Here is a 25569-nt window from a genome sequence, read left to right as displayed (position 1 = left end):
AAAAAAAATATATGTCTGCCTCCTATAGCACCTCCTATGACACAGAGACCATCTATGGAGGAAATTATTAGGACCCACTGCAACAGAAGCAATCATACATCTGCAAAACAGAAACATAATACAAAACAGACTGAGAATCCCTCCTGTAGAATTAACTGAATTGGATGCAAACCATTTCTTTTTTGTCTACATAAAGCACTCAGGGTTTTTTTGTGATCCGTCTGTATTATATGTAGCAGTAGTGTGTTATTGAAAGGTAGATTAAGTTAAACTTTTCCTCCTCCCAAGTGGCCATTCCTTATAACTAGAAAACAATCCCAAAGTTAATGGAATTGAATGTAAGATTTACTGCTCACATTTAGACCATAGTTTTAAATTTTGTGCAAGCAATAATAGAGAACGATTCAATTGGCAAACTGAAACGTACATTTATTGCAGAGAGACACACTTCCATTTTAGAGCGAAAAAATGTCTTCAGAAATAACTTTTATAACAAAGCTTATTGGTCCACATTTAAAGTAGACTGTCAAAAGAATTATAAACAGCTATAACATTGCTATTATCAGAGTGTGTAAGTAACAGTAGTATGTAAGAGCTGAAGTTGTCCCTACAATCCTGTTCCACTAGATAAGGTAAAAAGAAACATTGGAGATGCTCTCTTTCCAAAACCTGCACTTTAGTGGCTTTCTCTGATGGAGTGCCTAGTTAGTGATTTGGGACACCTCAAAATTACCTGGTCAGTCTCTTAAGCTAGAGTAAATTTAGTGGTTTAATATTCTTGTACAATTGGCCTAGATCTTGTCCCAACATGAAAACCTAGACCCAGACTCCTCCTGTTTCTACCAGGAGGAATAGGGAGATGATCTATACTTCTTAGCAGAACATCTAGCTACTTATCAAAGCAGGGACAATACCCAAGAGATGAAAAAAAAAAGCCATAAGCCAACTTCTTATCTCAATTATAAAATTGCTTTTAAAATTTGCATTTTTTGTCTTCCAGAAATATTTAGGGGTTGTAGAAGGTAACAGAAGATGGGATGTCCATCTTAACAACTCTCAGACCTTGGGAAATTGTTTTCTTCTCATTCTGAAGTACATTTCACTATTCCCTTTAAAATTACCTTTAACGATTAGTTTCTACTCTTGCTGTTACAGGGTCCCTGTCATAAGCCAGGGTCCTGGTATCTTGTCCTTTTGGAAAACTACTATGTTAAATATTTACCTCCAAATAACTGATATTTCTTTTAGCTTTTTCTCAACAAACTGCCCTTGTGTCATCCACCTCATTTTGGCCTTATAGAAACGGTGTGAACACATTTTCCTAGCTTGCTTGTTTGATGCCTAGGTCACTTTTGCTGTCAGAATCTATTGAATAAAACTGATTTTTTCCCTTCTCAAGATACAGTGAAAAATGTGCAAGAGCTCCCAGTACAGGGACGTTGGTTACTAGGAAACACAGAACACAGTCTCCAGAGAGCAGAGTAGGAGCACAAGCCCTGGACTACAAAGATTTATTTTGGGGAGGAGCTTACAACAAGGGTTGGAATTAAAATAATAGCAATCTAAAAAAATGCCTTTGCTGAAGGACAAGTTTAAAGACAGAAATGGGTATCTGTAAGTGTCTTACAACAGACTTCTCTTATCCTAAGATGTTTTACATGATGGTCCAAACTTTGTGGATTTCTCTCAACAAAGAAATTGAAAACATTCTTGAGTAGAAAAAAAAAAAAGATCCAGGGATTCCGCTGAGGGCTCTTCTGTTCCTTGGCAGGAAAAACTGCTGCTCAGGTCTGTGCACAGTCATGACACATACGAGACCCCTTTATCTATGTGGGCTCGTGCTGGTTAATACCTTCAACCTCAAGTGGTGAATGGGTGCTTAAATATGGTTTTGGAATATGACCTTTGTCAATATTTGTGATTTTCTTAATTATTGTCAGCTAATTGGCAAAATAAGACCACTAGGATAGAGTTTAAAAAAACCCCAAAACCAAAAGTGAACCAGAAAAACAACCCCAAAAAGAAAACCCATACAAGAATGGTGACAGTATTCTGTATGGTTTGTCTGATGCTTGCATTTTATGCCCACTCAAAAATGAGAATGTATGTTAGACGGACCCTTCTGGAAGGAGGAACAACATGTCTCTGGGAAGAGATGCTCTAGACCAGGGTGTGTGGCAGAAAAAGAAAATAAGGATCATAGGAAAGGGTTCATAGAGAGACAGTGAGACAGGTGAGAGGAGCATGGGAAAGATGCACAGCCAGACCTTAAACATGATGGAAAGAGATGCTTCTCAGGGACCAGAAAATACTGCAGAATCACCTGTAAATCCAGAAGTTATTGTGCAGCTTGAAACCATGCATTGAAGCAAGTGCCTGCCTGCCTGCAAAACCCCAGTGGTCAGGGAGACAGTATTCCCTCACTACAAGAAAGACATAGAGGTGCTGGAGCATGTCGAAAGAAGGGCAATGAAGCTGGTGAAGGGTCTAGAGCACAAGTTTTATGAGAAGCGGCTGAGGGAACTGGTGTTGTTTAGTCTGGAGAAAAGAAGGCTGAGGGGAGACCTTATCACTCTCTGCAACTACCTCAAAGGGTATTGTAGTGAGGCGGGGGTTGGTCTCTTCTCCCAAGTAACAAGTGATAGACAAGAAGAAAAGGCCTCAAGTTGCACCAGGCGAGGTTTAGATTGGATAGAAGGAAAAATTTCTTTACTGAAAGAGTTGTCAAGCATTGGAACAGGCTGCCCAGGGAAGTGGTTGAGTCCCCATCCCTGGAGGTATTTAAAAGATGTGTAGATGTGGCACTTAGGGACATAGTTTAGTGGTGGACTTGGCAGTGCTAGGTTAACGATTGGACTTGATGATCTTAAAGGTCTTTTCCAACCTAAATGATTCTATGATTCTTGGCATTATTTCTAGGCTGTTTTTCCCAGTCACTGAGTTAACAACTGTTTTAATTAATAGCCTAATAAAATCCAGCTTCTTTGAGTTTAAAAGATTTTTTGTTTTCTTTGTGATGGCTTCCTACAAGGAGAAGTTCTGGGCACAAGTTCACCTGCCTGACAAGGAGCTCTGTCACAATTATGCATTTGAGATATATTATTCAAAGATTTTCCTAAATGGCTCCCTGGCTCTCCTATGAGAAAGCCCACAGCACCCAGTGGGCTGTATCGCTGAAATTCCTTGATGTGGCCTGGAAAATAAACAAAATAGGAAATAATCCAGCCAGAAGTCACTGAAGAAAAACTTCATCCAAAACATTTACAGTACTGGAGCAAGGCCCAAAGTATCGATGTTTCTGTATTACTTATTTAGATTGATATATTTTAGGAAAAGAATTGCAGGGCAAAAGCTTCTTTTTTAGCCTCATGTAGATTCACCCATCTATCACCAAACAGCATGGTACATGTCCCAAGGAAATCTGAAGAGAGTGAAGAGTCCCATGTTCAAGTTGCGTGAAGACCATCACAGTACTAAGTAAATCCCTCTTGGACCATTCCTAGAGAGACTGTCACTTGATAACCTGTTGTGTCTTGTCTGCAAAGACCAGGTAAGAAAGCACTGCCTCTGGCTATTTGTCTCAGATGTAACTAGCGTGTGTGGAATGCTCTCATGTTCCAAAACACGGAGCAAGGTAACTGCAAGAGCCAGCTGGAGCCGGGCCCTGTGAAGTTGGTGCCAGGCCGTTTGAAACAAACACTAGTCTTTCCCACCCAGCAGTTTGCAGTGCTAAACACATCAAAGGCTGGCAGGCAGCCAGAAGCAGACTCATGGAGGTCTACACATATGATAATATGATATGCTAGGTATCAGAAGAAGAGGTAGTCTTAATCTTGACAAGTTGTTCTGAGGTGAACAGTAGAATAAGAAGCTCTCCTACTGTTAGTTCCAAAAAAATACAAAGAAAGTAGTGGTAAAAAAGAAAGCTTTTATGTCTATGAGCACCAAAATAACAGTTCTGAAAATGTTCATGGCCTCTTTTGGGAATAGAGCTTTGAAGTCTATAGCCTAGGAAGGCCTCATATAATTCTTTGTCCTTAGGAGACTGAAATGCCTCTAGAATGACAAGAGCTTCTGTTGGACTCTGGCCTCAAAGGAGAATGTCTGGAGGAGTTGTCCAGATCACGGCGAAGGTGTGTTTCCAAATAGCATTGAAGACTGGTGATCCACCCCCACAGTAAAAAAAGCAAACATAATAGCCCCAGGAAAATTGAGGGATATCAGTAGATCAAGGATAATTATCCTTGGGTCTATTCTATTGTGGTGTATTTTTTCTCATAGATTCTTACAAACATGCTTTCTTAGTTTAGCCAAAGTAGCAAATTGTGCAGGAAACCTGAAGGATCTGCAGCTGAACAAAGAGGCCAGGAAATATAATGTCCCTAAGAGAGGGATTCATGAGCATGTACAGAGAAAGTGTCAGTGTCCCATGTGCTTATCTCCTGAAGTCTCCAAGGAAATGGCCTTAGATAGTACACACTCAAACTGAAAAGCTGCAGAAGCATGGAATGAACTTGCTAAATTCCAGCTTTGATATTAAAAGGGAAGAGCTCCCTTCCTAAGCCTTCAGTCTGGTATTTCATTAACTAATTTCCAAGCTTGAATTTGGAGTTGAGGACTGACAATTTGCAGAGAGCAAAATCATTGCATTTGAGTTTTGCTGATTATTTGACCCTACTAAATAGCTCTTGGGACAATAGATTGCAAACATCAGCATAGTGGAATCATCTTTAAACTCTCCTGTCTTCAGATCCAAACCAAGAAATGTCATATGTTTTACATCAACTCATTCACAGCAAATAGCTGTGAAACCTGGGCAACAGTGATTAAAAGCATGTAACACGGTCAACGTCAGTTAAGCATGAGGAATGTCTAGGACTAGTGGCTGATTTGTGGCTTGGAACACCAAAATCAGATTGTACCTTTTAGTGGATGCTTGGTTTAGTAGAACTGCAAAAGCTTCCTTTAGATAATTCTGGAAGCTTGAACTGCTTCCTGTGTCTGTCAGTCATGGACTCATGTACGCGGCAGGACACATAAATGTGAAAGAAAACTCTTAGGTGCTAAAATGCAAAAGGAGATCAAGGGATGGCTTTACCAGCTTGCACTTGTGACAGCTTACTGTGAAGGCCTGGCATTTGCATGGTGTTGTGGGTGGACCCTGACCAGCAGCTAAGCACTTATACAGCCACTCACTTACTTCTGTCTCTGTCTCCTCTGGGAGAAAATAGAAAGGAGGAGACAAGACTCATGGATCAAGATGAAGATAGCTTAATAGGTGAAACAAAGGCATGCGTGCAAGCAAAGCAAAGGAGGAATTTGTTCACTGCTTCCCAGCAGCAGGCAGATGTTCAGCCTCTTCCTGGAAAGCATCTGCATGCTAGTGGTTACTTTGGAGGATAAATGCCACACATACATTCTCCCCTTCCTCCTCTTCTCCTTGATCTTTGATTGCTGAGAACAGCATGATGTGGTATGGAATATCCCTTTGGTCAGTTTTGGTCAGATGTGCTGCCTGCATCCCTTCCCCATTTATTAACCACTGCAGCCTACTCACTGCAGGAGGCTAAGCGGGAAAAAGATATATCCTTCACATTGTGCAAGCACTGCAGCAATAGCTAAACATTGGTGTGTTATCAATACCATTTTAATCACATATCCAAAACACAGCACCGTACAGGCTGCTATGAAGAAAATTAACTCCATCCCAGCCAGACTCAGTACACATGGATTCATAAAATTGTACTGAGCAGGGGAAATTAGGAGAGAACAACAGAAATTGCAGTTGTCAATAGGAGCTAGTGGGGAGCAAAGTCTTAACATCTTCAGTCCCATAGCAAACATTACAGCGCTATGCCCAGTAGAGCATACTGGGTGATACTTGATTACAGGATATGGACTTCGGGCCTTGCAGCTGGAATAACACCACACCCAACCAGTGTAACAAGCTACATAATCAGGGATGTAAAGTAGGACAACGTGAAAAAAGTCCATGAATAACAACTGCATTAACTACAGTAAGTGAATGCTTAAACAACAACTGCACGTGGCATTCTAATTTTGTGCTTGTTTCTATGCTAGGAGGAATTTTCAGATCATGGACAAAAAAACACCGCAGATATAATCCAGCAGAGCATAAGATCTGTTTAGTTGCTGGAGGTTCTTGCCCAGGCATACAACTTACTGGATCTGCTGATGTATCAACATCTACAGTTCTTCCCCCATCTTCACCAGTTAGGACTAGACACTATTCTGTGAGTCTTGCCTCAGTGAAAACATCAAGAAGTTCAAAAAGCCTGACAAATTATTGTTAATGATGTTAAGGCCCAGTGATTGACTTAGCAGCTCAATATGAGAGCAAACCCCGTGCTATATTAGCAGGAAAAGTATGGAAATGGCAAGAATGTAACATCAAACTCTTATCAACCTTGTCAGTCACCTGCTTTGTCCTCCCAGAAGGAATCAGAGTAAGGTGGCATGAGTCCAAGAACAAGCTACTTTTGAAACTTTGTCTGTCCTAGACAAGGACAAGTTGCCAGATTGTTCAGCTGGAGGTGTCTGCTGTACTGCACAGACACCTGACATGTCCTCGAATGTGGTAAAAGTAAAAATTATGCATAATGTACTGCACTAACTTCTTTGGCTTTTAGTTTTCTTTTTCCTACTTCACCTCGCTTTTCTGCATCCAAGCTATCTACATCTTTATTTCTTTGCCACCTTCCTTTCATGGGATACTTCTGCTGCTTAAATAGGCTAATAAAAAGCCTAATAAAAGTTGCCAGTTTTGGTGGATAGACCATCAGGGAATTTCTTCCTACAGTCCCATGTGGAGTTTATGAATAGCACGAGTGACTCCCTCAGTGGTATTCTCCCCATCAGTCACCTGTGGAACATGAAGCGACTTCTCCTCCTTGTCTTGTCCTTCATGCACCAGAAAAACCTTGGCTTAGTTCTTTAAACCTAACCCTTTCCCCAGCACTGTCTTTTTCCTTATGTACCCAAAATGTCCCCAGGAAAACCACACACAACCTCAAAACCCAAGGCAGCTTCCTAGCTGAGAGGCTTACCTAAGCTCCAGTATTCATTATATCAGTGTTATTTAATACATAACCATAAAAAGTTGCAAGAATAACTTTGATGAGCCTTGGAGAAGTCACTACTTGTCATTAGGAGAAGGAATATCCTGAAAAAAGACACCAAAGACTGCTTCCAATTAATTCAGAGAAGTTCGGAGGGAGTGGCCTTAACAGGCTGGAAATAACCATAAAACTCAGGGGAACATTCTGACACAGAGACGCAAGTTAGGCATAGGTAAGTGATCAACAAAGGTTTAGGCCGGTTATACATGATCAAGGCCTGAAAGCAAGAGAAAGGGAATGTGCTGTGCTCCCCTTCCAGATTTTTGAAAGGTGCTTGGGCTGCTCACTAGCTGAGTCACGGTAATTGTTCATGCATTTTCCTGCCCTGTGGCAAATGCGAGTTAATGTGCGATCTCTCAGCCTTCACATATTGAGGCAAAGCTCAACTTACCTTTCATTAGCTGCAAGCTACCCATGCGCCGAGACCATGGCAAGGGATCATTTGATGCTATTACCTTGTTCATGAGACTGAAAGCTTCCACTCAGGCACTTAAAAATAAAGGCAAGCTGACAGCTGTCAATAGTCATTAGTAACTACTTTTTCAAGGATAATGATGAGGTGAAAAAGTCGAATGTCACAGTAGTAAAGTCTCAAGTGAGCCACAGATTTGGACAAATCATCAAAAATGGATCAAAACTACCTATTTGAAAGCGAGCTGTTTACAGATACCAGAATCTAAGAAACTTATCATAAGTACTCAGATTTGAAAGTACTTTGGACTTTGAAAAACGTCGTTGATTTTTCCAAGTGGCTCCAAAACTCTCAAACCAACACAATATCCTCCTGTACCCTTGGCACTCATGCCAAGAAAAGGCAGAGGTTTTGAAAATGTTACCTAGATGAATGCTTACCGAACTGTGTGAACTCGTAGTGAGTCCAGGACGGGATGAGGCACTGGCCTCACAGCTCCCTTATAGGCTAATGAAACTGCATCATTAAACAGTGGTTGACTGAGCATGCCCTGAAGATCACTTTAAACCAGGACTGGTGAGACCATTAGCAAACACCAGCTGAGTCCTTAAACTGTATCATTACCTTCTCCTTCTAGGGAGCAGACATGGATGATGCTTTGCCAAGTAGGGTCAGATCCTCTCTGATTGGTGTCCTGAGAATCTTGGACATTTCCTGAGCAAGGCTGAATGATGTTTTGCATAAGGCCATCACTGCAGAGTAGCCCCTCCAAGTACTTATTCACACTGTTTCCCTTGCTATATTAGTTCCAATCAAGGAAGGGGGATATTTTGGTGGGACAGAGCTGGGATAAGAGGTATGAAGCTGCTCCTGATTTGATACAAGCAGTTGTGGAATGCAGCTTCCCTGTGCATTGCTGATCACTGGTTATTGCAATACCATTCTGATTGCTGCAGTATGGTAGAACATCCCTTTTAATTTACACTTATAAGAAGCTGGCTGTCCCTGCCTGATGTTTAGAGAAGAGTCCTTTCTTACCTTTTCCTCCTTCCTTCCCAATATGCTCCATGCCTCTCAGCCATAGTCATGCAGATGGGGACCCTCTCTCCAGGTGGAAAATCTGCAGGGACCAGCTGTAGGCACATAATCAGCAAGCAAACATTACATAGTATGGAGTATCATTTCTACTAGAAGCAAACCAGTGTGTGTGCACACATATGTGTGTGTATGTGCCAAGAAGAACACATCCGGATTGGACAACCTTTTCTGCCCCATAAATCTATGGAGCAGAAGACATCAACTTTCTTTTACCTAACAACCCCATCTTTTTAATGGCAGCAATGAATCGATAAGGAAATGGATCCCTTAAGCATTGTCCTTTTGCACAATTTAATCTCTCTCCTCCAGTCGTTTTGCTGATTTCTTCAGCCAGGAAGCCCAACCAGGGCTCAGCTGCTGCTTCAAATACATTCAGGAATTTTTCACCAAGGACAAGGATTCTGGCAGGTGATTTATTTTTCTTCATGATCTGTTTTCACCAAAGCGTCATTAGAAGTGCAGCCTCCACTGCGAGAATGGTGCAGACTGGCTCAGCTGACTTAAATGACAGTGGGGCTTATGGAGTTGGCCATTACAGGGGGACTTTTGAGGGACACTGGAGCTCAACAGCTCTTCAGATTGCAATGCTGTTGCTCTGTTCTGCACTGTTATCCCCTGCTGTCCTTGGGATAAGAGGGTCATGTGCAAGAGAAAAATACAGCGCCATATTTCCCAAAAGCATAAAGAAAAACACAGCAGTCTTCCCACAGATCCTCCTCGCTGAGGCCTAAAAGCTGCCAAAAGCTGCCAGAGTTTAAATCTGCCAGAGCTTTAAACTAGGCTTGAAGGGGCATGGGGATATCGGTCTTGCCCATGGCAAGCTGTGGGATGACATGCCAAGGTTAGAGGGACACGTGTTACCAAGGGCCCTCAGCCTGTGTTCTGAGGTGTGCTGGGTACACTGGAACAGGTTGCCCAGGGAGGTGGTAGATGTCCCATCTACCAGGAAACATTCAAGGTCAGGTTGGACACAGCTCTGAGCAACCTGATCTAGTTGAAGATGTTCCCCTTGATTGCAGGTGGGGTTGGGCTAGATGACCTTTAAAAGTCCATTCCAACCCAAACCATTCTACGATTCTATGTCTCTAAGGTAAATAAGTATCGTTCTTCAGCTGCGACCTTCTCAGCTGTATCAGAGAGCATGAACTGGATAGTTGTCATGAGGGTCCCCTAGGTGAGGAAGTTGTTTGCATGGGAACTTGAATTTCAGTAGGGGCTCCAAGGACTGCTGCTTTAAAAACCACTACAGGAGCTGCCGTCTGCCTCTCTCTTTCAGAAGTGGGAATGAGTTGATAGAGCTTTAAGGGAAGACACCATCCGATAACGGGTGCTCAAAGAGAATTAAGGTTGCCTCTCTAATTTCAGCTGACTGAGATGATGTTCAAAGACATTTCAACTTCTTCCAAAGTGCTTTCACACTATTCCTTGTCAAAGTACTTGGGAGAAAACAATCAGAAAGAGTTTCTGTTTGTGGGTTTGTTTAATGCAAATATATTTCTTTCACCAGTCCGTGGAGGATCGTAACTCTTTGTGACAATTGCTCTGAAAAATTGAAAGTTTTCACTTTTATTTTCTTATAAGAGAATCATATCCTCTTATGGCAAAATAATTTTGAAGAAACGTGGACTTATTACTGTAGTCCACCAGCTCTAGTATAATATTATCTCACTCATTTAAATCCCTTTCCAAAAACATTGAAATAAACAAGCGTTCATCAGCTTCAAGTATTTCTTTTAGATCTGCAATAGCATTTTTTTCCTGTGTGCTTACCTATGACACTGGTAATATAAAGCAATTAGTTTTTGTAAATTTCAACTTTTCTCCAGACTTTACCTCCAAAGATTGAGATAGGCTGCATGAATGCATTTGAAGGATGCAATCAGTCCCTTTTTCTCAAGGACACCATACAGCAATGGCCCAAATAGCAACAGTTACACTGCATGCAACTACAAACCAATGCCCTTGCAAAGCCGCATACCTTATAATTGGAGCATGGCACAAGCAGGTATAAATTATTTTTTCTAGCTACTAAAGAATAACCTTACATATCAGCACAAGGCCAGTGAAGTCAGTGACTGGCTGAGAGACCAGTCTTAATGCAAACTTGACAAATGTATGAAACCTTTTAGCACTAAAGTTTTTTATGCATTAGGTAATTCACCTCCTCAATGCCAGTAAGCCCTAACCAGTAAAACTACCAGGTCTTTTATTCCACAGAAACAGTTTTATGCCGGTGTTGTGGGGCAAAGCAAATCTAAAGGCTATATGTCTTTTTTGGATGGGGGATCCTTTAAACATATGAAAAAAGTTATGGGATTTACAGTCTGCCTATATCATCAGTGTCAGGGACATGGCTGGGGAAACAGCTGAGCCATCATTGTACTAGAGGATCCCTCAGCTGCTGGGAAGGACAGCCACAAGAGTTTTGCTGAGTGGGATGAAGACTGAGAGCTCCAAAGCTGATCCAAGCCACAGGATAGCTTTTTATTTCCATTCCCTGATGACAGAGAAAGAGGGTTTCACAAATATTTTAAAACAGAGGAGACTGGCAGCTGTTTTAGTGTGTCAGCAAGTCTCCCACTTGGAGGGAAAGCCACACTAAGCAAGGACATCTGGCCACACAGCAGTTACGCAGAGTTTTGTCTCCCTGAGCTACCTCTGTGTTTCAGAAGAAGGAACTGTGTTAAAAAAAAGACAGCAGCATCAGTTCTGTATCAATGCAGGACTCTCCAAAGAAGGAAAAATATCCATTAAAGGAAATGCAGGAATTTTCTGGAACAGGCAAGATCTGAGCCAGAGAGTCTAAATTTACAAATAAAACATCAGAGTAAAGTTAGTTTTTGACAAGAGAAATGCATCCCTCACCATAGCTGTGTATTAATTAACAAGACATTTTACTTTAGGGAATAAAATATTGCCCTTTGCTGTTTGCAGCACTTTCTGCTAACCCAGTCTCTTTGTATATCCTGAATCTGTTGAGCAACCAAAGCTTTAAATTGACTGCTAATTTTGTGTTGGGTCAAATTAATTTTGAAACCAAATTAATTAAAGCAGATGAAGTTTTGTTTATCCATTATTCATAAAGCTCATTGGAACAGGAGAGTGCATTGGTTTTATTTAGGATATTACGTTGCTTTAATGAACTCTCTTTCTGCCTCTTAATGCTCCTTTTGAGCAGGAGTTCATCTCTGTGTTGTTGGCTTTTTTTTTTTTCTTTGGTGGTCTAGTGCAAACAATGTAATTAGCAGATTTTCTTGCTCCAAAAAAGCTGCAGCTGACAATCTCCAGCAGTGACTGCCTCTCACCATAATTCTGCAGAGGGAGAGAAGAGCACGTGTGCATGCTGAGCAAGGATCTCCCACTCATCCTCTCCTGCTGCAGTTGGAGGCTGCAGAGAGGGGTAGATATGCTCACTCAGCATCAGAGCCAGAATATTCACAGATGGTCAGAAGAGGCGGCTGGATAAATAAACTATAACCACCTAACTGTGAGTGTTTGAGTGTCACTGTGGATCATCCAGTGAAGAATTCTTTTCCCCACAGAGCAGTGATTTACAAAAGCCAAGCTAGACAGGAGGGGGTGTGAAGTATGGGCTAGAAAATATTACTGGAGCTATTAGAGTGCTCTTTGCGCAAATGGTGTATCCCCTCTGGATATGGTTTAGTTCTAGTAGCTCTGTCTTAAACGATGTATTGAGACCTGAGATACTACTTGTCTCAGAAACTAATGGCATTTATGAGCAAGTGGAAGACTGGAACTCCTCAGAGTAAAGAGAATAAAAATAGAACTTCGCTCAAAACTTGCAGTAACATCATATTTTTAAATAAAATTAGCTGAGCAAATATAAGTTTAAACAAAAGAAAGGTTGTCTTCACAAAGTGGATTGGACTAAATTAAACAAAATACCAAGATGCCAATTAACAAGATACAAAGATAGGTCTGTGTACAAAGATAAAAGGATAGTTTGCAAATTTGGAAGGCAAAACATTTAGCACTGCTAAAACCCAAGTCTTTTTCCTGCAAAACAGCAAACTGAGAGATCTCAGTGCTATAGGATATTAATGAGAACTGATGAAATTAAAGACAGAAGTAGCTACCATATGACCTAGGAAAACATCCAGGTACAATAGCGAGAATGCTATAAGGGATCCAAACTTACATTTCAGGTTGTGAAACAACAACAAAAAAACAGGATTAAGCTTTCATAGAAAAAAATATCTATTCCCCTCTTACATCGCTTGCCTGAAGAATATGATATTAGCCACTGCAAAAACACCAAGGATAATAAATCAAACACTGCAGTTACTTGATCCTCTTAACTGTGGTATCTGAATATCTCATGATATCCATGTATTTATCCTCACAATCCACTTATGGGTGTGGGAATATGATTTGTGTTTTAAAAATTAGGAACTGAGTGGAAAGAAACTAAGGCTGTGATCTTCAGAAGTGTTTAGGCACCTAGTTACTGTGGTTTCACACAAAGTTGCAAGAATAAGGAACAAATCTTTGTACCCAAGGACTATTCCCCTAGTCACTGCTTTGTGCTCTTTTTAAGAATAGGTGGTCGAAATTGACTCTTATGGCAATTTTTTTTGTGTGTCTGTCAACCAGAGAAGTATTTTTCATTTGCTTCTGAAGAGAAGGATGGTTGCTAAGGAAAAGAGTACCCAGCAAGGGGAATGTGAAGTGGTTAGAGAGATTAAGGCAAGAAACCAGAATGATGAAGTGAAAGCTTATGTTCCCTTTATTCATGGCACTTTTATTAGTGCTGTATTTTTAGATAGCTAAAGTGCTATTGTAACATTACCACAGAAATTACTAGGACCTGGAGAAGAGTCAGGAAAGGACAAAAGGCTGTAAAGTACTGAAGAGGGGAGGATAAAACTTACACTAATGCTGCTAGATAGACTTGTGGATGTTGAAGACTAAACCTTGTTTAATGGGACTATATATCTGTTTCAGTTACAGTTATGATCAATGTTATCCAATAATCTTCTATTAAGTAGATCAGTACCAGAGAGCGTACTTCTTGTTTATGAGCTGGTAATTACCACATCTTGAGCTAAATAAACTTGGAACCTGAAGGCTGAAATTTTTATATGAAATAAATTCCTTCAGCCTTGGTGTTTGTTAGCTCAGGATACAGTGAAACCATCTAAGCAGGGAACACCACAGTACGTATACAAAGATATGCTCACCTGGCTGCTCCAGCAGAGCTCTGCTCACTCTCACACCGCTTCCAGGCACTGGCACAAAAAAAAAAGCTAGAGTCAAGCTAGTTTTATTTAGGGATTATTTTGGTCTTTCCCCTCTGTGAGTTGCAACAATATTTTTCATCTGATAGAGCAAGATTTAAGGAGTGTAGCCCTCAGCTCAGCAGTCTGTCCATCTGCCCTGCTAGGAGACAAGAAGGGGTGATAAGGCTGATGGCCTTTTGACTGCCCAAAAAGGAACTATTTTTAACAAGTTTTAAAGCTAGTTAAAGGGAATTAACTTTGAAACAAATCAGAACCACTATATGGTCAATAAAAGTGCATCAAAGCCACTGCCCAACAGGTCTACATTTCATCTGTTTCATGGCCCATTTTGGTCAAACTGTCTTCTCTCACCTAAGAGTAGGGTGAAACCTGGGGTGAAGTGTTGGCTTTTCTGAAGTCAAGAGGAGTTTCACTGCTGATTTTAATGGACTTGAGAGTTAATTCTGTGTGTCTGGCCGGGACAATTACAAGCAAGCAGTGGTCTCGGTGGCACGGGCAGCATGCAGGACCAGAATAAACAGCTTTTTCACAACAGTGAAACTGTGCTGTGTCTATGTAAATCCCAAGACTTTGATTGGCTGATGGCTGTAAATAGACAATTAGGCTTCACATGTTTGCAGATTAATAAATGGCCATTCCACTGTGGCTAAGCTGCATAGCAATCCTCAGTGTAGCTCACTGAGAACATTCCACTGCTGCTGACTTTAATTGTTATTAGTTTGCATTATATGTTAAATAGGGGAATATTTTAATGTAATAGCTGTAAGCGCTAAAGCTGAGTGAATAATTCATAGCAAATTATTTATTCAATAAATTTAGCCTCTTTTACTCTTCAATTTTTCAGGAACAAGTTTATTATTTTCTCAAAAGAGTGGTTATTATTCAGAATTACTTTCTAATCAGTTTATCAGAATGTTTCTTGTTCTGTGGATCCCCTGGGTAGGCTATTTTTTACTGAATCAGTAAGCCACACAGCACAATTGCCTCCCCTGTTTTGATGTGTGTTACCCTTTAGCAGAAGTTTCCAGTACCGAGTTAGGTTTAACCAAAGGCAACCTGGCTCCTCTTACTCCCAGTGTCCCTGATGGAAGGTATGATGCATGTTCTGCCACAACACTTTTACCTTCTACGAAGGCCAGCCAAAGAAAGCGGTCAATGCTCTGGGGGTTGAGGCAAATTTAGGACTGAGAATTTCTACATTACTGTGATGAAGAATATATATAAGTGTCCCATCCCCCCTTGCTTTTAGACAGTGGCTGCACAGCATAAGAGATGCAGCATGGATCACTTCAGGATCCAGGACCAGTACGAAAAAGCCGTTACAAACTGTCCACCGATAAATGGCATCCGTCTCACTAAGTGTCAGAGGACCCCACAACATATGCTGTTGTTATTTTTCCTTTTTTCTTTTTTTTTTTTATAGTTCACAACTCAAGGAAAGCAGATGAAGAGAGCCAGCAAACAGGAAGGAACAACCCCCACTACCACACATAACTGCATCGAGCCACCCTCTGTGCACCTATCCTGGCTCTCCACTTTAGAGGTGAGCCGGTTACAGCTCTGCTTTTTACCCTCAGCTGGCTTCCCTTGAGTCTATTTGCAGCAATGCTTAGATAATTTTGTTGCAGTCATTTTTGCCTCAGATGTGCACCTCATGCCAGGTGTCTGCCTCAGGTATTTACACGTGTATGTGAGATGTGAGAAAAGCAGAGCTAATCAGTGAGCCTTGATAATTAATAAGCCTTGCAATCTCACAATGTTTTGCATTGCTCCCTTGTCTTCCCTCAAGTTTCCCAGGATTGCTCATAGTGCTCCTGGTGAGGTGTGCCCCACCTCAAGGGCTCTGGCTCAGAGCAGCCTCTCTGTTACTCACAAATCTTCGAGGCAGCGCTGCATCCCTCCTCTTTCCAATTAGTGGGTGGTCATCAGCATAAGGCTGTTCTACATCAGCACGGGGGGGCTACTGTTCACTGAAGACCAAGTGGGAATGAAAACAGTTTGGGTAAGCTCTGCTGACAGTAGAGTACAGCTTTATTTAGTAGAATTTGTTTCATACAAATGGCATCCCAAGGTACTTATCAAAGTTAAATAATACATAATAGCAGAGGGAGAGAAAAATTAAGAGGCACAGGCATGGGAGCAGATATGTTTTCAGATGAGATTTGAAAATAGATGGAGAAGCGGTGAGGCAGAAAGAAACAATAGAAAAAAAGACTGTTCCAGAAGGTGGGAAATACAAGGGGAAAAAGCTTTTGCAACAGCCATTGTTTGAGCATAATTAGGCACAGAGAGATGATCAGTGCCATTTGGAGAGAAAAATAGGAACTGAGCAGAAGAAGGAAGAGGAGTTCCAGGAGGTGGACTGGGAAAAGGTCACAGAAGGCAAATAAAGAAACAAATGGGAACTGTGGGAACAACTTCTGTAAATGTACAATGGTGAATTTGAGCAGAAAGGAAAGTCAGGCACTTCCATATCCAGAGGAGAATTTCCTCCAAACAGCTGCATCAGTCTAACTTTCTGCAATGGTTTTAGACCCAAAAGATCAAAACTAGGAGGTGCTATATAATCTACTGCTTTCCCTACTCCTTCCTGGCAAAGGTTATGTTTTCTCTTTCCTGGGCTGAAAACAGCAATTCCATTGCACACTTGCTGTATGTTTTTTGGACAAAACTAACTTCTTTTTATTCAATAATGTATGAGAAGGAGTCAAGGGGTTGCTACAGATATAGTGGATTATGGTAGTCAAGGGAATGAAGTGTTTTCTATCCCCTGTGACCTGATGTTGTCCACATTTTGTTTGGTGGAAGAAATATCTAGTCAAGGGACACATTTCTAATACTAATATGAAGAAAGAAAGGAATGTCACAGGAGGACAATCTGGTTACCAGGCTGCTTCTGCCTGACAGTGCATGAGACAGGGCTGTACTATGACTAGATTGGATTGTGAAGCAAGAAATTAGATGCAGATGTCCCATTGTGGTAACTTTTGGGATTCTAACCAATGAACTGTCCTATACCAGATGTACAGGGGTCATGCCATTGACACAGGGACTAGGGACCCCAGTGAGTTCTTCTTCAGGGCAGCAATATAAGCTTGCCCAAAGCTCTGTGGGTAGTCTGAACCTCCTCTGGATAGCCCTCTGGAAACTGCTAAATGCTAGAGTGTCTTCAGGGCTGCTTGCATTTATACTGGGGTGGAGGGAACATTTTCACTACTGGAGGAATACTGAGTGGGTGCATTTAGAATCATATAATTATAGAGTGGTTTGGGGTGGAAGAAATACTGAAGCTGATGAACGCTTGTTTATTTCAATGTTTTTGGAAAGGGATTTAAATGAGTGAGATAATATTATACTAGAGCTGGTGGACTACAGTAATAAGTCCACGTTTCTTCAAAATTATTTTGCCATAAGAGGATATGATTCTCTTATAAGAAAATAAAAGTGAAAACTTTCAATTTTTCAGAGCAATTGTCACAAAGAGTTATGATCCTCCACGGACTGGTGAAAGAAATATATTTGCATTAAACAAACCCACAAACAGAAACTCTTTCTGATTGTTTTCTCCCAAGTACTTTGGCAAGGAATAGTGTGAAAGCACTTTGGAAGAAGTTGAAATGGCTTTGAACATCATCTCAGTCAGCTGAAATTAGAGAGGCAACCTTAATTCTCTTTGAGCACCCGTTATCGGATGGTGTCTTCCCTTAAAGCTCTATCAACTCATTCCCACTTCTGAAAGAGAGAGGCAGACGGCAGCTCCTGTAGTGGTTTTTAAAGCAGCAGTCCTTGGAGCCCCTACTGAAATTCAAGTTCCCATGCAAACAACTTCCTCACCTAGGGGACCCTCATGACAACTATCCAGTTCATGCTCTCTGATACAGCTGAGAAGGTCGCAGCTGAAGAACGATACTTATTTACCTTAGAGACATAGAATCGTAGAATGGTTTGGGTTGGAATGGACTTTTAAAGGTCATCTAGCCCAACCCCACCTGCAATCAAGAGGAACATCTTCAACTAGATCAGGTTGCTCAGAGCTGTGTCCAACCTGACCTTGAATGTTTCCTGGTAGATGGGACATCTACCACCTCCCTGGGCAACCTGTTCCAGTGTTTCGCCACCCTCATCATAAAAAACTTCTTCCTTATATCAAGTCTAAACATACCCTCTTTTAGTTTAAAACCATTACCCATTTTCCTGTCACAACAGGCCATGCTAAAACATCTGTCCCCATCTCTCTTATAAGCCCCTTTATGTGTTGAAAGGCTGCAATAAGGTCTCCCCACAGCCTTCTCTTCTCCAGGCTAAACAACCCCAATTCTGTCAGTGTTTCTTCATAGGAGAGGTGTTGCATCTCTCTGATAGTTTTTGTGGCCCTCCTCTGCACCCACTCCAACAGATCCATGTCTTTCCTGTGCTGAGTTTTTCATCCACCAGCACCTGCAAGTCCTTCTCCACAGGGCTCCTCTCAATCCTTTCATTCCCCAACACATATTGATACCAGGGGCTGCCCTGACCTAGGTGCAGGACCTTGCACTTGGCCTTGTTGAACTGCATGACGTTCACATGGGCCCACTTCTCAAGCTTGTCCAGGTCCCTCTGGATGATATCCCCTCCCTCAGGTGTATCAACCACACCACTCAGCTTGGTGTCATCTGCAAACTTGCTGAGGGGGTACCCAATCCCCCTGTCTATGCCATTGATGAAGTTATTAAACAGTACTGGTCCCAGTATGGACCCCTGAGGGACACCACGGGTCACCAATCTCCATCTGGACATCCAACTGTTGACCACTACCCTCCAGCCAATTCCTCATCCATTGAACGGTCCACCCATCAAATCCATATCTCTCCATTTTAGGGAGAAGGATGTTGTGGGGGACCGTGTCAAAGGCCTTACAGAAGTCCAGGCAGACAACATCCGTAGCTCTTCCCTTGTCCACTGATGTAGTCACTCCATCACAGAAGGCCACTAGTCTGGTCAGGCAGGACTTGCCCCTGGTGAAGCCACGCTGGCTGTCTCGAATCACCTCCCTGTCCTGGATGTGCCTTAGCATAGTTTGTAGGAGGATCTGTTCCATGATCTTCCCAGGCACAGAGATGAGGGTGACAGATTGGTAGTTCCCAGGGTTCTCCTTTCTACCCTTTTTAAAAACGGGTGCAATGTTTCCCTTTTTCTTGTCACCAGGGGCTTTACCTGATTGCCATGACTTTTCAAATACATTAGGGGCAGATAGAATGTTCTTACTTCCCGCTAATTTATTCTGTCTTCTCCTGGACCATGTTTTTGCAGCAAGACACAGAATCTGTCCCTAAGGTTTCTTCATTGCTCTGCTGCTCTAAATGCATCTTCTGGAAACACTTTGACCTGCATATTGGTTTCATAATGTGGGGATGTGAAAGAAGGCAAGGCCTGTCTTGTGAAAGAAGAGAATGGCCCAGAATATTTCAGAAGATTTTGCTCAAGAAAGTAGCTGTTCTGCAAGCTCCAGTTAAGTAACCATGAAGAGCTAGAAAAAGGCTGTATTATGAAACTCACTGAGCTTTTCTTGTCATGAGATAAGACAAAGCTGTCTTGAATCTGTTCATAGTTTGATTTTTTGTTTGTTTAATTCCCATCTTCAACAGCCAGGCAGACCTGGGACCTGTAGAGAAAGGTCATCACCTAGATGTTTCCAAATGTTAAGTGTTTGAAGATGAGATGAAAAGCAGCATAGAGAAAATTGGCATGTATCTGGTAGTCCTTCAAGAAGTCAGAAGAGGAAGACAAAAGAAGACAGCAGTTCATCTGAATGTAAAAAGCAAGGCAAGTCAATCCATCCTGGTCACAAAGGCATCCTTTGATGCCAGAAGACCTTTCAAACAAAGCTAGTGGTAGGAGGAGGGTAAGGGATTACCTAGTTAGGCCAAGAATTCAGAATGTGGATGTTGGTCTGGCAGGAGAGGTTACAAATCCATCAGGAGAAAGCACATGCCCTGAAGAGACCTAAAACTTTGTAGCCACTTCATGTATAGCCCTAGCCTCTGTAGGGAATCCTGGCAGTCTCCCCACGTTCCTGTTAGAGCTATCAAAGCCCAGACACAGAAGGAAGCCACAGCCCTGGCAGTGGCAGTGGAGTGGTATTGCTACAGCAGCCTCTCCAGAAGCCTGTAGAGAAAGAAGCTACAGAGAAGCTCCAGGCTCTGGTCCTACATGCAGAACATAAGTGTCTTTTTTCACTTGATTCAAGCTTTTGCTATTTGTAGCCTCTGTGCCTGAAAATCAGACATCAAACTGAAGGCCTTAGATATGAAAGAATGAAGGGAGAGGAGATACTGCTTTTGCCAGGACAGAAATGACATAGCCTCCCCCTTAGGACATGACTGATATTGAAGTATAAAGGGAAGCAGCTTTGTCGACCTCCACAGCTATTTATTTTTTTAGTGCAGGATTCCCAGTAAGAAGTAATGCTGTATTCACATATTATGAGAAGTACCTTTCCATATTTTTTCACAGGTATAGGGTCTTCTAGCAATATTAATATTCAGGACAAGTAATTTTCAGGGTAGTTTAGGTACCCCAAATCCACCTCACTATTTCTTACAGTACCAGACTGGTCTACAGTGTTGACACACAATATGCAAGAACTTGCAAGAACAGGCTTTTTTGGTTGTTGTTGTTCTACTATTGTAGAAAATTTTGTGATATGCTGGGAACAAAGCAGAATGGTGGGGAAACCTTTTACAGTGATCGGCCACAAATGTTTTGCTGCTAAAGAGGATGGAGAAGCTGGTGTTGATCTCAGTGAGGTTGACCATTCCACACACACCTGACTACCAGCCTTAACTAAGCTGCCTTAGAGCAGCTTTAGCTGATGTTGGGCAACATCTTCTCAATGCACTACACCCACCACTTTTGCAGGAAGGAGCACAAACCATGGAGCATGGAGAAGAATCCACTTCTCTGTGGAGCTAAAGCCTCTCCCTTAGAGGTTTTTGAGGTGATCAGGCTTCCAGCTTCCCTGCTTAGTGCAAGTGTATGAATGACATGTAATAAAGGGAAACATGAGAACATCTTGTCTCCAGATCCTTGAAAAGGGGAATGTGGCACTCTATTTTTGAATAGGTTGTGTTTCTTGGATTTGAAAAGATAAATGGCATGCTGTTGGTGCAAAAAAATGTATGTGCTAATAAGCCAATTTCTGTAATTATTAGGACAGCCCACTTTGCTGGAAGTATTAATATTTTCTTTAAAATCCTTTACTAAAGAGTTTGCATTGTGTTTAGCTTATCAAATGGCATCAATGAAAGCTTGATTCCTCATTCAAGGGTGCTGATAAATAAGGAAGAAAAAGTTGTGCAGTTGGACTTTTATACCATCAGACATTGAATGATTATTGGTTTACTTTTTACCAAGCTATAGTAGACATAATTTTCCTATGCGCTCTCTTAAATGAAGGGTCTTTCCCCTGCTTACATCCTTCCCTGCTGCTAAGAGAGAAACTGAGATAGTGCTCCCAAATGCCAACAACTCTGACAGTTACAGAGCATTAAATGAAACCTCTCTCTGATTTCCACTCCTGTGTGCAAGACACATATGCCAGTACCTGGCCAACCTTCCCTAGGCTCACCAGTGACCACCTGGATCCTTGTGGTCCCATGCCTTCCTCAGCACACTCACACCACTGCTGAGACTTCCCATCACTGGCAGCCCACAGCAAAAATTGGCACCAGGTATCTAGCGAATATGTCCCCTGTCCCTCCATGGGAGCAGGAGCTACCCACAAAAATGGTGGGTTACCTTTGATACAGCAAAGTCTTAAGCCTTGTGAATACTCACAAGAAGTATACTTGTGTTGACCATTTTCATGCTGGGCTATGTCCTTGGTCATGGTCTTGTCAGCTTCAGTCATGCTGGGAGATGATGCAAGTTTAAGCTGCAATTTGATTATCTGCTTACAATACCGTAACATGAAGATCTCCATGGCATTTTGTCACAGCTTGAGGTAGCTCAGGACACTCCTGGTTTAAGGTCAGTGTTGTAAAGCTGTTTGCCATGGCCACAGAGTCACACCTCACTGTTTGGTTAGTGAAGAATTGAAGAGAGCAGGAAGGGGCCGAGCCTCAGTCCTGGGTAGCAGGCAGATGAACCAGGAGTGACAGGTGAGCCACAGAGTGAAGAAAACATTGAGCAAGGCACAGCTAGCATGTTCCCAGAGTGCTTCAAAGCCTCTCTAGCATGGACACATGGCACAAGGTGGCACAGCACAGAAATTGACATGTTTTGTAAGAGTAGTTTAAACAGAGTATTGCTGAGCCATGTGGCACTTTTAGGGATGAATACTTGTTCATGGAGACTGCTAACATGGTCAGTAAGGACAACTGTGGTATCCTGATGACACTACTTCGTCAAATCTCAGAGCAGAAGAAAGGGATAGGCAGATCCTACAATTGACTAAAAGTGAGAGGAAATGGGACATGGACCTTCCCCCAACAGGTAATTAGTGTCTGGTCTGATTACTTCATTATTTTTCAACCTTCCTGTCTCCAGCAGATCCCAATTTCTGCCCCATCAAACCTTTTCCCAGCAAGACAAAGCTGCCACTGGGTATCTGTCTCTGAGCTTTTCCTTGTCCTTCCAGTGTGAAGAAGAGAATAAAGAGCTTTCTCATTTACCTGTTTGTATGTTTTGCAAGTGCTTTATTTTGCTTCAGTCAAAATCCTCCTTAAAAATACAAGCACTGCTTCCTTTCCATTTAGGGGCAGGAGGCGGCAGCTGCCTGGCCCTGGGCACAATTACACTCCAATAGCTGAGGATGGGAGTCAGTGGCGGCCTCATTCTCCCCCAGCTTTCATGAGGAAAAATTCATTTAGCAGCTCAGCATGGAGGGCTCTGCACAGCCTCCCCCTTTCCTGTGAAGAAAGAAGCATTTGAAATGGCAGCAAGAATATGCACATGCATTTCAGCTCTTTCTTCTTTCAGTTACTGCTGAGTTTTCCCATGCCCTTTGCAAACACATTTTCCCCCATCTGTGTGTACTCCCACTGCACTCAGGTGGCTAGCACAGAACAGACACCCATTTTGTTCTGTTTGTTAGGCACTTACTTTCTTTTCTTTTTCTTTTTCTTTTGTTTTGTCTTTAGTTTTCTAGGAGGGACTGGTTAATCAGGGGACCCATACTGTGTGACTGAGCTAATCATAGAATCACAGAATCATAGAGTGGTTTTTGTCTGAATGGACCTTTAAAGATCATCTAGTCCAACCCCCTCACCATGGGCAGGGACATCTTTCACTAGATTGGGTTGCTCAAAGCCCAGTCCAACCTGACCATGAACACTTCTAGGGATGGGGCATCCACAAATTCTCTGGGCAACCCATCAGCTTCATAGTCGCTAGGGAACACATTGCTCAGTGATCACCCAAAGCCAAAGAAACCAACCAAAGTCTGATGCAGTCGACATCAAACTGCTTGAAATATAAGACCCAAGTAGCTTCTTCCATCATCTGGTGAAATGGTATGGCTCTCTGAATGATCCTCTTCCAAAACTATCTGTCAATCAAACAGGAAAGTAATATAATAGAACTTGCCACAAATCAATTAATCACACTAACCACAGAAGTTCAGCTGCCTTCATGGTGTCATTTGTGATCACCAGAGCCTGGGAGTCTCCCCAGAGGCATTTGCATAACAGCTGCCACCAGCATCGGCTGTGTTAAATACTACACCTGCTGGAGCTGCCTGGTGTCTAGGTCCCTTTGCCCCAAACTAAAACTTCATACCTTCCTCCTTTCCAGGAAGAGAAGAACCGTGTTTTTTCACATGCATACACCTGTCTGGGATGGAGTGAAAACATTCTATGACTACAGAGGTACCTCCCACCCTCACAGCCACCCAGGAAAGATGTTTACCATAGTGGACACGCACAATACTTTTAAAAAATGTTTATGCCAAGGATCCCATATTATGTTAAGCTTCTTGTACTATTTAACCTGTACCTTATTAAAAGTATCTGCAGTATCTAATGACTCTGAGCTGTTTGATAGACGCTTGAAAACTGAAATGCTTGGATTTTTAGAAACCAGGTATTACCACACAACAACCTACAGTAACAACTGCACTTTTGTAATTTGAGATTTAAATGCAGATCAACTGGTTTTCAGCCTTTTCAACAGGCTACTATTTTGACACATTTTTCCACCACCTTATCATATTGGAAAAAGCAGGAGTCACAGTCACATGAATAGACTGTGTTTCAGTGCATACTATTTAAACTCTTGCTGCTGAGCAGTGGTTCGCCATCAAATACCATATTAGATAAAATAACGCAAGCCCCTCTTCTGTCTCTTGCAGATCCAAAAGGTGACTGAAATAGCGCTGCATGCAGTGTAGCCAGAAGATCATGAGTACTGTCTCTAGGACACACTACAAGACACCTTTCCAGCCTGAACTGATGCAGGATGACTGTCTCAAGAATGGGCCATGCTTGTGCTAGTACTGAGTGGGTGCTTGAGCAGGTGCACTTGTTTCTACAAAGGTGAGGAACTTTAGCTGGAGGGGCTCAGGCAGCACCCTCTGCAAAGAGAAAAGAATGAGGGATGGGAAAAGAAACTGGGCTTTGCTTAGCATGGGACTGGCATGAGGATATCTGAGACTGGGAACATCACCTGCTGGGTTTGAGCCTGCTTTCTGCCTTTGGGGTAGAGAACTGGAGATGTGTATATTCAGAGTGAATGAGTTGCCAGTACAGTTTTATCTAGGCCTTGGCAGTCTCGGAGATCATCAATAAAAATTAATCTATAACTGGACTAGTGGCCATACACCACAAACAGACTCTAGGAGCCTGGTCCAAATGACTCAGATGAGATTTTTGTTGCAGGGATCATGGTGATGACAGGCCAAGTCCTGTAAGGGAAAATAGTCTTACTACATGTTTGTATACCATTGAGCTCTGATGCTGGCTGGGACCTCTAGGAGTGCTGATAATCACAATGACAATCTCCTTCCAAATTTACTTATACTGCACAGTAGCCTATAGTTCTGCAGAGAAAGCCTTATAGATCTCTGCCAGCACAAAGGGGACTGAAAGGCAGCCTGGGTCCCTTAAGCTAAAGCTAAAGCTAAAGCTAAAGCTAAAGCTTAAGGGAGGCAGAAAAGTTTTAAAATATGTCTACTTTGTCTTTTTCTTTCTTTTTTTTTTTTTTTTTTGGTAGTGCAATTTAGTTAGGTTGTTATACTAAAAACTCATCTGGGGGAAGGGAAAGGGAGACAACAGGACATATCCTATTTTCTGAGTGAGATTGTTAATCTGATGGGAACTTCTGAAAGATAACAGCATAATGGACAAAACAAATATACTGAATCTTTTTAGGGCATGGACATCAATCATGTGGTCTCTCTGAATATTTGTACTGACAAGTAAGATATCCACCGTCAATCATGAGAGGGTATGCGGTGGAACAGTATTGTAATGGATTGGTGCTTCATACGCTCAGGTTTGTGCTGAGGGCTGGGAACCAGGTGGGGAAGCAGTGCCCTTGTCAAGTTGGTTATAAAGAACCCTCCTCTGTCCCTGGAGGCTGTCAGGAAATGGTTTTCCCTCCTGCTATCAGGGAACAGATAATACAGAAAGTGCTGCAGTGTTTCTCTTTGTTATTTAAGGAAATATATAAGTACTTTAAGTAC

Source organism: Phalacrocorax aristotelis, chromosome 1 (genome assembly GCF_949628215.1).
Source record: "Phalacrocorax aristotelis chromosome 1, bGulAri2.1, whole genome shotgun sequence".
Lineage (NCBI taxonomy): Eukaryota > Metazoa > Chordata > Aves > Suliformes > Phalacrocoracidae > Phalacrocorax > Phalacrocorax aristotelis.
Note: the sequence above shows the minus strand (reverse complement) of the source record.